Here is a 2,500-nt window from a genome sequence, read left to right as displayed (position 1 = left end):
GCACGCAAACAGAGGAGCAGGGAGCTACGCTAAGCAGGCAAAGAGAAAAGTCATGTATGAGTCTCATGCACTGTGACCGGTAGTAATACTGGCTCTAACACCATTAGACAGTAGTCTACACATCATAAATTACAACAGTAACAAGACACTAAGCAAATGACAAATGCTGTATGGCATAAAGACGCCTTATATAATACAAGGTCCAGGCAGGCGCACACATGTCAAGACATATATTGAGTCTCAGGAAATGTATGCAGTCAATAGTCTCTGTGGCGCAATCGGTTAGCACGTTCGGCTGTTAACCGAAAGGTTGGTGGTTCAAGCCCACCCAGGGACGTATCCTTTTGTCTGCATGAAACACAGATACGTACCTTTGCTCTTTCCTGCGTGCGATCCTTTCCCTGAATAGTTCAATCCTCAGCGTTCTCACTGCACCTGCCGTCAATTTCAATAATTAGGATAGAAAACAAAAGGCCAAGCCCTGTAATACAACCGTAGGCATATAAGCAGAGGAAAATAAGTCAAAAGGCCCACAGCATTTGTTCATCTGGCTTCGAAGGCTGCAAGTGTAAGGACCTCGTGGCGCAACGGTAGCGCGTCTGACTCCAGATCAGAAGGTTGCGTGTTCAAATCACGTCGGGGTCACTGCTTACCATTTTATTCCCCACTGAGTTCATATATATCATTTCGAAAACAAAGTCAAAAGAAAGCAACCTTGCATTGGCCGGGAATCGATCCCGGGCCTCCCGCGTGGCAGGCGAGAATTCTACCACTGAACCACCAATGCTTCACATGGTGTGTACACAGGCAGAGCTCTGTCCAAGACAGTTGTCAGGTTCACACACTTAAATTGTACACATATGAACAAAGGATGCGCAGCAGACATGATAACGCCAATGTTTCACATGATGATGGCAAGAATCAGATGCAGGAGACTATAAGTAATAATGTCTTTGCATTTGCTGAGGTCACTGGCTTGGTACTAGAGTTGTGGTTATCAGGGCATGATGGCAGGCTGCTCCTGACAGAAGTGGCTCACAGAATGCACCCGCCAGATCACCAGCACTATTGTGTTTCAGATCATGTCACTGAACTCTCCTCCTGGAAAATCCTTCCCACTGGCTTTGCCAGATTCTGTGTCCTCCCCAAAATGCTGGGGTGATACAGACAGAGTTCTGCGCCCTGCGCCCCTTTACGTGTCCCTAACGCGCTCCCAACGCGCCCTGGTCGGGCACAGCCCTGGTCGGGCTTAGATCACTGGAGCCTCTGGAGATCAAGAACTCCGGAAGCCTAGGGTCAGGCCTATTGCAGAGGCATCCTGTGCCTGGCCATTCCGGGATTGTTGTGTTTCAGGGCCTAGCCATCAATACTCCTGGGATTTCTTTCCATGAGAACCCTCATGTCCCTGTCCTCCCACAAGCCCGAGCTTTTATGTAAAATAAAGTGTGCTCTGTGGGCCTTCCCCTATGTGCTCTCTGCCTAATCTCTTTCTCCCAAGCTGAGCTCTGCAGGTAAATGTATCTATCTGACTGAGGGGCTAAGGAGGGCCTTTCCCAGCAGTCTTACAAGCCAAGAGTTCAGAGAAAGCACCTGCTCTGGGAAGGAGACTCTGCTCACAGAGAAGACAAGTCCAACATAACACAGTGAAGATGGGATGGGCAAGACACACGCCTCACGGGCTGGTAGCACGCAAACAGAGGAGCAGGGAGCAACGCTAAGCAGGCAAAGAGAAAAGTCATGTATGAGTCTCATGCACTGTGACCGGTAGTAATACTGGCTCTAACACCATTAGACAGTAGTTTACACATCATAAATTACAACAGTAACAAGACACTAAGCAAATGACAAATGCTGTATGGCATAAAAGACGCCTTATATAATACAAGCTCCAGGCAGGCGCACACATGTCAAGACACATATTGAGTCTCAGGAAAGGTATACAGTCAATAGTCTCTGTGGCGATATCGGTTAGAGCGTTCGGCTGTTAACCGAAAGGTTGGTGGTTCAAGCCCACCCAGGGACGTTTCCTTTTGTCTGCATGAAACACAGATACGTACCTTTGCTCTTTCCTGCGTGCGATCCTTTCCCTGAATAGTTCAATCCTCAGCGTTCTCACTGCACCTGCAGTCAATTTCAATAATTAGGATAGAAAACAAAAGGCCAAGCCCTGTAATACAACCGTAGGCATATAAGCAGAGGAAAATAAGTCAAAAGGCCCACAGCATTTGTTCATCTGGCATCGAAGGCTGCAAGTGTAAGGACCTCGTGGCGCAACGGTAGCGCGTCTGACTCCAGATCAGAAGGTTGCGTGTTCAAATCACGTCGGGGTCACTGCTTACCATTTTATTCCCCACTGAGTTAAACAAAGTCAAACGAAAGCAACCTTGCATTGGCCGGGAATCGAACCCGGGCCTCCCGCGTGGCAGGCGAGAATTCTACCACTGAACCACCAATGCTTCATATGGTGTGTTCACAGGCAGAGCTCTGTCCAAGACAGTGG

At 48.4% G+C, this 2,500-nt stretch overlaps 5 non-coding genes across 5 annotated transcripts; 3 read left to right on the top strand and 2 right to left on the bottom strand.

The window, feature by feature from the left end:
• Positions 1-263: 263 nt before the first annotated feature.
• TRNAN-GUU (transfer RNA asparagine (anticodon GUU)) lies at positions 264-337 on the top strand. Its single transcript has one exon. It is a non-coding gene; the product is annotated as a tRNA-Asn (tRNA).
• Positions 338-573: 236 nt separating this feature from the next.
• TRNAW-CCA (transfer RNA tryptophan (anticodon CCA)) lies at positions 574-645 on the top strand. Its single transcript has one exon. It is a non-coding gene; the product is annotated as a tRNA-Trp (tRNA).
• Positions 646-716: 71 nt separating this feature from the next.
• Positions 717-787, bottom strand: TRNAG-GCC (transfer RNA glycine (anticodon GCC)). The gene has a single exon. It is a non-coding gene; the product is annotated as a tRNA-Gly (tRNA).
• A 1,472-nt stretch (positions 788-2,259) lies between these two features.
• Positions 2,260-2,331, top strand: TRNAW-CCA (transfer RNA tryptophan (anticodon CCA)). Its single transcript has one exon. It is a non-coding gene; the product is annotated as a tRNA-Trp (tRNA).
• Positions 2,332-2,385: 54 nt separating this feature from the next.
• On the bottom strand, positions 2,386-2,456 carry TRNAG-GCC (transfer RNA glycine (anticodon GCC)). Its single transcript has one exon. It is a non-coding gene; the product is annotated as a tRNA-Gly (tRNA).
• Between the last annotated feature and the right edge of the window lie 44 nt (positions 2,457-2,500).

This window comes from Lissotriton vulgaris, chromosome 1_1, assembly GCF_964263255.1.
Source record: "Lissotriton vulgaris chromosome 1_1, aLisVul1.2, whole genome shotgun sequence".
NCBI lineage: Eukaryota > Metazoa > Chordata > Amphibia > Caudata > Salamandridae > Lissotriton > Lissotriton vulgaris.
The sequence above is the reverse complement of the archived record's forward strand: the minus strand, read 5'-3'. Positions and strand labels throughout refer to the sequence as shown.